This window comes from Gracilinanus agilis, chromosome 1 (genome assembly GCF_016433145.1).
Source record: "Gracilinanus agilis isolate LMUSP501 chromosome 1, AgileGrace, whole genome shotgun sequence".
Taxonomy (NCBI): domain Eukaryota; kingdom Metazoa; phylum Chordata; class Mammalia; order Didelphimorphia; family Didelphidae; genus Gracilinanus; species Gracilinanus agilis.
This window is the reverse complement of record NC_058130.1, coordinates 504,503,993-504,514,231: the sequence shown is the minus strand read 5'-3', so window position 1 is coordinate 504,514,231 and position 10,239 is coordinate 504,503,993. Positions and strand designations below refer to the sequence as shown.

Sequence of the window (10,239 nt, the reverse complement as noted above, 5' to 3'; positions counted from 1 at the left end):
TCAAAGAGCTGTGAAGAGAAAAGTTCAGGCATAGGGAAAAGCCTGAATAAATGCACAGAAATGGGAAAGCACAACTTGAAGTCAAAGCATCCAGGATTGGTTGGAGTATAGAGTACATGACAAGAGGTAGTATGAAATACAGCTGAAAAGGTCCATTAGGTTGGGAAGATTTGTCAAGCCACATGAAAAGAACAGGAAACATTTGAATGGCAACCAAGGACATCACTGAAGTTTTTAAAATAGGAAAATGGCAAGATTGTATCTAACTAGTTCACTATCCATATGAAAGATGGATTAGAAGAGGAAGAAGGGAAAAACCTAAGAGGCAATGAAAGTGGTCAGATAGAAGCACAAAATAAATATCAGGTGGGTGACTAGGTGTCTGTTCACTTCATTTTCAAGGGCAATAGTAATTACTATCACCTGTCCAATTCAATAGTCTTTTCACTGTATATTTTGATACTGTTGAGCATGGCATCCTCTTGGATACTCTTTGCTCCCTTATCTTCTATAACACTGTATTCTTGTTGTTCTCTCCTCTCTGCAAAATCTCTTTCTCAGTCTTCTTTGCTGGCTGGATGAATGAATTAAAAATAATTCTTGAAGAAATGACTTAAGGGCTTTCTGCTATGCTGAAGCCAGAGAATACATATAAAGGGGCAGCTAGGTGACTTAGTGGATAAAGAGCAAGGACTAGATGCACGATGTCCTGGGTTCAAATCTGGCCTCAGACACTGCCTAGCCTTTACCACTCTTCTGCCTTGGAACCAATACTTAGTATTGATTCTAAAACAGAAGGTAAGGATTTTTAAAAGAGTATATATAATATATGTGCATATATACTTATATATATATATATATATATATATATGTATACACACACACATACACAAAGGCAAAATAGCTCCTGCCTTCAAGAAGTTTACCTTCTAATAATGAAAGCTAGCACTTATATTGCACTTTAATTTGGCAAATGTTTATGAATTTTGTTTAATTTTAGCCTCACAATAATGCTATGAAATAGGTACTATTATGATTCCCATTTTATAAATATGTTCAAAAGACTCAATGACTTAGCCAGAACCACATTATTAATGGTCCAGAAATGGTTTCAAACTCACTTCTTCCTAACTTCAAGTCCAATATTCCATCTCCTATGGTATACCATCAAACTTCCCTAGGGAACCAAAATACAGAAAAGTGGTGCCAAATAAAGGAAGATTTATATCATCTTTCTCTCCCTCTTTAAAGGTGGGCATTCCCCAAATATCTATATGAAACAACCTTCTTTTCTGCACTCTCAGTAATCTCATTAATGCCTGTGAATTCAGTTATCAGATCTCTCTTCTGATAACACTTAAATCTTACCTTTCTCTGGAACTTCAGGCCTACATTTTCATCTGCATGCAAGACATTTCTATCTGGATGTTCCATGAACATTTCAAACTCCATTTGTCCAAAACACAACCTTATATATTTTTACCTCTCAAATCTACCTCTTGAACTCCTCCAATACTATTGAGATTGTAATCTTCCACTTAGCTCCAGTCTTTCCTTTCCTGCACCGCATTCCACCACATTCATTCTGTTATCACCTTTTGCTAATTCTACTTTTTTTTAATTGAACTGGCACTCTTATGAAATGTTTATTTAATAGGTCGACCATCCCCCCCCAAAACTGGAGTTTCTTCTTGTTTCCATACCGTGTGTGGGTAATGACAAAAACAGCTGCTCACAATGTTGAATAGAACAAACTATTTCAAGAGAATATGGCTAACAGTAGCTTCGGTTTTTTCCTTTCTAAAGGCAAAATATAAATATGTGTGTATATTATACTCTACAGATCACAACAATAGTTAGACACACTAAGTAAGTTCAAGTGAAATCTGACAACAGGCACACCCAGGAAATAAGAGGAGTTGAGTTGCTTCTGGGGTTCTCATTGCCCCAACTTCTGGCCACTGATTGAGTCTTGAGGGAGAAACTTGCCTAATGACAAGGAGAGAGGGACAAGAAGCAGTGCAGGGTCAAGTTTGATGGGTTGTACATAGGAACCAGCAGACAGGAAAGTGCTGACCTTTAAACATTGCTCAGACTAGCCACCCCAGGGAGGATTTTGCCCTCCAGCAGCTCCAGACTGGCACCACCCCCAGTGTTCACATGGTTGACTTTGTCCTCAGTGTTCAATTTGGCACAGCAAGTGGAAGTATCCCCACTGCCTATGATAGTGATGCATCCCCTGCTGGTGGCCTTGACCACATTGTTCAACAACACTTTGGTTCCCTGTGCAAAAAGTTCCCATTTATATACTCCAACAGGTCCATTTCATAAAATCTGTTTGGCATGGGCTGCAGCTTCTGCATACTTCTTGTAGCTCTCAGTACCACAGTACAAACCCATACATCCAGCAGGGAAGCCAGAGGTCAAGGTGGCTTGGCCAGTCTTAGCATTCTCATCAAACTTGTCCACTGTCACAAAGTCAACAGGCAAGGTGATCTTGACTCTGTTTTTCTCAGCCTTGGCCATCAGGTCTTTGACAAACTTGGCCTCCTCTTCATCAAAAAGAGAAGTTCCGATATTCAAGACTTCCTGGTTAAGATGGCGGCAGAGTAAAAAGCAGCTGCTTAACCTCTCCTAACCGAAACATAAAGGTCTCCTCAAGAAGACATAAAAACAAATCCAGAGGAATGAAAGGGACTCCACAACAGGGCACAGCATTAAAGGTACATGGAATTGGAGCATTTCCATGCTATAAGGGGGTGAAATAACTCTCCCTAAAACGCAAGCTGAGCAAACCCCTCCACCACCCCAAACCACCTACAGTGCCAAAGCAAGCACGCAAGAGTTAGAGCAAGCTTGGGGCACCCATTAAGTCCTTGGCAGCTACTGGGGTCACCAGGGCCTGTTCCTGAGAGCAGCAAGACTTAAGACTCCAATAGGCTAAAGAACACACGTGGTCTATGAACATAGACCCTGAGTACAGGCACAAGAGCAGTCTCTTGCATCCACAGATCCTGAGCGTGGGAGCTCACTAAGATCCTGAGCACAGGAATAGGCCTTGAGTGAGGACCCAGTGTAGAGAGGTGCACAACTGTGGAAACAGTGCCCTGAAACTCTTAAAGGAGCCTCAGACAGAGGAACAAACAAGGGGGCCACCAGGAGGACTGACCCTGAGAACAACAATATCTGAGACTTCAGGAGCCTAGAGAGTGCAAACAGACTCTGGGTGTGAGAATAAACCTGAGAGGGCACAGGGTTAACAACGGCAAGCCAGAGACAAGAACACCAAAAGAGAAAGATCATCAAGAAGAAATCTGTAACACTGGACAACTTTTACACAGAGAAAGTCCAGACAGTAGAGCAAACAGCAGAGGAGAACAAACAAGTAATCATATCCAAAACTTCCCAAAATAATGAAAACTGGTCACAAGCTATTGAAGAGTTCAAATCTGAGATGATGAGAAAGATGGAAGAGATCTGGCAAGAAAATAACAGGTTAAAAGGCAGAATTTCACAATTGGAAAGTGAGGCAAGTCAACTGAAGACCAGAAATGACCAGATTGAAAAGGAAAACCAAAAGATTATAGCCGAAAACCAGTCCCTAAAGGCTAGAATTGAGCAATTAGAAGCTAATGATCTCTCAAGACAGCAAGAACAAATAAAACAAAGTCAAAAGACTGATAAAACAGAAGGAAATATGAAATATCTCAATGAGAAAGTGACAGACTAAGAAAACTGGTCTAGAAGAGACAATCTGAGAATCATTGGACTTCCTGAAAAAGCAGAAATTAATAGAAATTTGGACTCCATACTAAAAGAAATTATTCAGCAAAATTGCCCTGAAGTTCTAAAACAAGAGGGCAATATAGACATTGAAAGGATCCATAGATCACCCTCTACACTAGACCCTGAAAAGACAACCCCCCAGGAATATAATAGCCAAATTCAAGAGCTTCCAAGTAAAAGAAAAAATCTTACAAGAAGCCAGAAAGAGACAATTCAGATATCAAGGAGCACCAATCAGGATCACACAGGATCTGGCAGCTTCCACACTAAAATATCACAAAGCTTGGAATATGATATTCTGAAAGGCAAGAGAACTGGGTTTACACCCACGGATTACCTACCCATCAAAACTAACTATATACTTCCAGGGGAAAGTTTGGGCATTCAACAAGATGAAAGATTTCCAAGTATTTGCACAGAAAAGACCAAGACTAAACAGAAAGTTCAATATACAACCACAAAAATCAAGAGAAACATGAAAAGGTAAATAAGAAACAGAGGGGAAAGAAAGAAAACTCGTATTTTTTAAATTTGCCTCTGTAAGGGCTTCAATAAGATCTAATTATTTGTATTCCTATGTGAAAAATGTTATGTATAATTCTCTGTAATGAACTTTATTCACTATTATAGTAATCAGAAGAATTATACATAGGGAGAGGTTGCAATACTAAATGGTCTAAGATGACATGGGGGGTGGGAAAGAGGGGAGTGAAAAGTAGAGGACACCAAGAGAAACTTGAATGAATGAGAAAAATAGGATAATCTGTCATACACAAAGAGGGTATGGGAAGGGGAAAGGGATGAATACTATTATAAGAAAGAGAGGAAGAGAGCATTAAGAGGTAATATTTAAACCGTACTCTCAGTGTAATTAAACCTGAGAGGGAAGAGTAGCTATATTATCCATTGGGATATAAAAGTCTATCTAACCCTACTGAGAAAGTCAGAAGGGATAAACCAAGGGGAGCAGGGGAGTGGGAAGGTCAAAAAAGGGAAGGGAGGAGAAAGGGGAGGGAATTCATTAGGCCTTAAAAATAAAAAGAGGGGGAAAATAAGGGAGGGGGTAGAAAGGGAAATTAATCAAGGGAGGGAACAAGGGTTACTGGCTTAAAGCAAACCACTGGTTTAAAAGGAAATACTTTAAGAAGAAGGAGTAGAACTAGGAGAGGATACAAAAATGTTGGTGAATACAAAACAGATAATTATAACTCTGAATGTGAATGGGATGAACTCACTCATAAAACAGAAGCAAATAGCAGAGTGGATTAGAAACCAAAATCCTACCATATGTTGTTTACAAAAAAGCCATATGAGGAGGGTAGACATACACAAGTTTAAGGTTAAGAGCTTGAGCAAAATCTTTTGGGCATCAAATGAGAAAAAGAAGGCAGAAATGGCAATTATGATTTCTGACAAAGCCAAAGTAAAAATAGATATGATTTAAAAAGACAGGGAAGGTCATTACATCCTGATTAAAGGCAGTATAGACAATGAGGAAATAACATTGCTCAATATGTATGCACCAAGTGGCATAGCATCCAGATTCATAAAGGAGAAACTGGCAGAGCTCAAAAAGGAAATAGATAGTAAAATCATACTAGTGGGAGATCTAAATATTCCTCTTTCAGATCTATATAAATAAAACCAAAAAATAAATAAGAAAGAGGTAAGAGAGGTGAATGAAGTCCTAGACAAATTAGATTTAATTGATATGTGGAGAAAAATAAATATGGACAAAAAGGAATACACCTTCTTTTCAGCTGCACATGGTACATTAAAAAGATTGACCATGTAATAGGGCATAGAAACATTGCAAACAAATGCAAAAGAGCAGAAATAATAAATGTAACCTTCTCAGATCATAATGCAATAAAAATAATAATTAGTAAGGGCACATGGACAGGCAAATCAAAAACTAATTGGAAATTAAATAATATGATTCTCCAAAACCAGTTAGTTAAAGAAGAAATCATAGAAATAATCAACAATTTCATTGAAGAGAATGACACTGATGAGACATCCTTCCAAACTCTATGGGATGCAGCCAAGGCAGTACTCAGGGGGAAATTTATATCCTTGAGGTGCATATATTAACAAATTAGGGAGGGCAGAGATGAATGAATTGGGCATGCAACTTAAAAAATTAGAAAGTGAGCAAACTAAAAATCCCCAGATGAAAACTAAATTAGAAATACTAAAAATCAAGGGAGAAATTAATAAAATCAAAAGTAAAAGAACTATTGAATTAATAAATAAGACTAGAAGCTAGTATTTTGAAAAAACAGATAAAATAGACAAAGTACTGGTCAATCTAATAAAAAAAGGAAAGAAGAAAACCAAATTGGCAGTATCAAAGATGAAAAGGGAGACAGCACCTCTAATGAAGGGGAAATTAAGGCAATCATTAAAAACTATTTCACCCAATTATATGGCAATAAATATAGCAATCTAGGAGATATGGATGAATATTTACAAAAATACAAATTGCCTAGATTAACAGGGGAAGAAATAGAATACCTAAATAATCCCATATCAGAAAAAGAAATTGAACAAGCCATCAAAGAACTCCCTAAGAAAAAATCGCCAGGGCCTGATGGATTCACAAGTGAATTCTATCAGACTTTCAAAGAGCAACTAATCCCAATACTATACAAATTATTTGATATAATAAGCAAAGAAGGAGTCCTACCAAATTCCTTTTATGACACAAATATGGTACTGATTCCAAAGCCAGGTAGATAAAAAACGGAGAAAGAAAACTACAGACCAATCTCCCTAATGGATATAGATGCGAAAATCTTAAATAGAATACTAGCAAAGAGACTCCAGCAAGTAATCAAGAGGATCGTCCATAATGATCAGGTAGGATTTATAACAGGAATGCAAGGATGGTTAAACATTAGGAAAACCATCTACGTAATTGACCATATCAACAATCTAACAAACAAAAATCACATGATTATCTCAAAAGATGCTGAAAAAGCTTCTGACAAAATACAGCATCCATTCCTATTGAAAACCCTAGGAAGTATAGGAATAGAAGGACCTTTCCTAAAAATAATAAACAGTCTATACCTAAAACTATCAATAAGCATCATATGCAATGGGAATAAATTAATTAGAAGCCTTTCCAATAAGATTAGGAGTGAAACAAGAATGCCCATTATCACCTCTATTATTCAACATATTACTAGAAACACTAGCAGTAGCAATTAGAGAAAAAAAAAGAAATTGAAGGTATCAAAATAGGCAATGAAGAGACTAAGCTATCACTCTTTGCAGATGATATGATGGTCTACTTAAAAAATCCTAGAAAATCAACTAAGAAGCTGGTAGAAATAATCAACAACTTTAGCAAAGTTGCAGGATACAAAATAAATGCATATAAATCATCAACATTTCTATATATTTCCAACACATCACAACAGCAAGAGATAGAAAGAGAAACACCATTTAAAATCACTCTAGACAATATAAAATACGTAGGAATCTCTCTACCAAAACAAACACAGCAATTATACGAAAACAGCTACAAAATACTTTCTAAACAAATAAAACTAGATCTAAACAATTGGGAAAACACTGATTGCTCGTGTGTAGGATGAGCTAATATAATAAAAATGACCATTCTACCCAAATTAATTTACTTATTTAGAGCTATACCTATCAAACTACCAAAAAACTTTTTTACTGAATTAGGAAAAACTATAACAACGTTCATTTGGAATAACAAAAGATCAAGAATATCAAGGGAAATAATGAAACAAAATGTGAAGGAAGGGGGCCTAGCAGTACCAGATATTAAACTTTACTACAAAGCAGCAGTCATCAAAACGGTATGGTACTGGCTAAGAGATAGAAGGGAGGATCAGTGGAATATACTTGGGGTAAATGACATCAGCAAGACAGTGTATGATAAACCCAAAGAGCCCAACTTTTGGGACATGAATCCACTATTTGACAAAAACTGTTGGGAAATTTGGAAAACCATATGGGAGAGATTAAGTTTAGATCAACATCTCACACCCTACACCAAGATAAATTCAGAGTGGGTGAATGACTTGAATATGAAGAGGGAAACTATAAATCAGTTAAGTGAACACAGAATAGTATACTCGTCAGATCTCTGGGAAAGGAAAGATTTTTAACCCTAGCAAGAGTTAGAGAAAATTACAAAATGTAAAATAAATGGCTTTGAATATATTAAACTAAAAAGCTTTTGTACAAAAAACCAATGTAGTCAAAATTAGAAGGGAAACAACAAATTGGGAAAAAATCTTTATAACAAAAAACTCTGACAGGGGTCTAATTACTCAAATATACAAGGAGTAAAATCAACTGTATAAAAAATCAAGTCATTTCCCAATTGGTAAATGGGCAAGAGACATGAATAGGCAATTTTCAGGTAAAGAAATCAAAACTATCAATAAGCACATGAGAAAGTGTTCCAAATCTCTAATAATTAGAGAAATGCAAATCAAAACAGCTCTGGGGTATCACCTCACACCTAGCAGATTGGCTAAAATGAAAGAAGTGGAGACTAATGAATGCTGGAGGGGATGTGGCAAAATTGGGACATTAATGCATTGCTGGTGTTGTTATGAACTGATCCAACCATTCTGGATGGCAATTTGGAACTATGCTCAAAGGGCTATAAAAGAATTCCTACCCTTTGATCCAGCCATACCATTGTTGGGTTTGTACCCCAAAAAGATTATAGATAAACAGACTTGTACAAAAATATTTATAGCCACACTTTTTGTGGTGGCAAAAAAACTGGAAAACGAGGGTATGTCCTTCAATTGGGGAATGGCTGAACAAATTGTGGTATATGCTGGTGATGGAATACTATTGTGCTCAAAGGAATAATAAACTGGAGGAATTCCAGGTGAACTGGAAAGACCTCCAAGAACTGATGCAGAGTAAAAGGAGCAGAGCCAGAAGAACATTGTACACAGAGACCAATACACTGTGGTAAAATAGAAGGTAATGGACTCCTGTACTAGAAGCAATGCAATGACCCAGGACAATTCTGAGGGATTTATGGAAAAGAATGCTACCCACATTCAGAGGAAGAACTGCAGGAGTGGAAACGCAGAAGAAAAGCAGCTGCTTGAACACATGGGTTGAGGCAGACATGATTGGGGATTTTGATTCAAAACTACCATACCAATGCAATGATCAACAATCTGGAAATAGGTCTTGATCAATGACACATGTTAAAACCAGGGAAAATGTATATCGGCCATGGGTGGGGGGAGGCTGAGGGGTGAAGGGGAAAGTAGGAGCATGAATCATGTAACCATGTTAACTTTACTAAAAATGAATATTAATAAATGTTTAAAAAAACAAAACAAAAAGAGAAGTTCCAATCTCCATATTGTTGAGCACCTTGAGGAAGATGAAACCCATCCCACTACAAATGACCATCTCATTGACTTTGTCTAGCATATTGTTGATCAGGTGGATCTTGTCAGCCACTTTACCTCCAACCAAGATGGCTAAAAAGGGCTTCTCTGGGCTCTCTAGGGCTTTGGCAAAATTAGTCAGCTCCTTTTTCATGAGGAAACTACTTGCTTTCTGGGGCAGATTCACTACCACCATGAATCTGTGGGCAGGGTGAGCAGTAAGAAAAGCATGATTGACATAAATATCCCCCAGCTTAGAGAGGAAAGTGTGGAAGGCTTCTACTTTGGCTGGAACCACTTCGATTGTGTTCCTAGAAGCATCTATGCCTTTTCCTTTCTCTTCTCCATGGAAGTGGAGATTCTCCAGCAAAATTATGGAACCATTGGATGGCTTAGCACGGCTTCCTCCACTTCTGGACCCACACAGTCTTTCAGAAACAGAACATCTTTGCTCATCAGGGATTTGAGCTCTGCAGCCACTGTCTCCAAAGTGTATTTTTCAGGCATGGGGATACCATCGGGCCTGTCCCAAGCGGCTCATGAGAACAACAGACTTGGCTCCATTATCCAAACAGTAGTTAATCCTAGGAACAGCAGCACTGATTCTCTGGTTGTTGGTTATCTCTTTGTTCTTCATGGGAACATTAAAATCCACTCTCATGATGACCTTTTTCCCCTTCAGGTCTACCTTGTCCAAGGCCATTTTGTGGGAAAGGGACATGTTGGCGACGAGGATAGCACAGCGCAGCAGCTGAGGATGGGCTGTGGGTGCAGATGCTACTGCTGGGGCAACAGCAATAAGAGCTCAGTCTGTCTGAGCTTGGGACTTCTCTGAACACCAGGATCAGCTCCTAATACCAAGAGCCCAGTGCCTGGCACCTCAAGTAGTTCCTCCAAGCCACATCCAGTCTGCAGAGGCTCCCAAAATCCCATTGGACGGGGCTAGAGGCAAGGGATCCTGCAATTGGTCTGGCCCATCTTTCCTTCAACTGGTGGGGTGAGTGGGCAGGTGTGACACACAAAGTAAGATGGTCACATCCTGCAT

At 38.3% G+C, this 10,239-nt stretch overlaps 1 pseudogene; it reads right to left on the bottom strand.

The window, feature by feature from the left end:
- Window positions 1-2,079: 2,079 nt before the first annotated feature.
- LOC123231689 lies at window positions 2,080-9,915 on the bottom strand (annotated as a pseudogene).
- Between the last annotated feature and the right edge of the window lie 324 nt (window positions 9,916-10,239).